Consider the following 756-nt stretch of genomic DNA (forward strand, 5'->3'; position numbering starts at 1 on the left):
CTGAGTCAGATCTTTTTCAAAAACAGAATAAGAGTGCAACACAATCTAGAACAAATGTTTACATGTCTGTAGATTTGGAAAATTTGTACCATTTACATATACATTTTTTTCGAAATGTGTCATGAGATTTGTTATTACTGATATATTACCAAGGTTCTATTAAATGTTTTATCATGATGAATGACTTGCTACTTGAAGAAAGTATAAAATAGAGTGTCATTACCAGACAAGTAAACCTTTCTCTTCATCACAAAAAATATAGCATAATATGAAAATAATTTTATTATAAGATCAATTATATATGCATGAAAAACCCTGGCTAAATATGGAATCATTAAATTTTCCTTTCAGCAAGAGGCACTGAATGTAGGTCAGTTACCTGTAAACAGTTTTGGTACTGTCTATTTTTTATGAGGAAAGTTTATAAACAATATAAAGAGTGAAAGTAAAACAATTACAATTTCTGTACCACCATTGAACGTAAGAAATTATAAATAAATAAAAAAAGTAAAACCCTTATAAACAAAAAGTGGTTTTGGTAGAATAAATTTGAAAACTGACTTCATAAAAAGCCAGTCATATTTTACATTGCATTCCAAACATATTCACTCCTTAAACTTTTTAGGTATTTTGTTCTTCTAGAACCTGCAACTGAAATAGTCTTCATGTGAACTATGTGATAGACTTACATCAAATAGTCTAATCTTAAGGTAACGTGTCGAAAAACCTTTATCAACATAGTGTATGAATGCATAT

Source organism: Silurus aristotelis, assembly GCF_946808225.1.
Source record: "Silurus aristotelis genome assembly, chromosome: 2".
Taxonomy (NCBI): Eukaryota; Metazoa; Chordata; class Actinopteri; order Siluriformes; family Siluridae; genus Silurus; species Silurus aristotelis.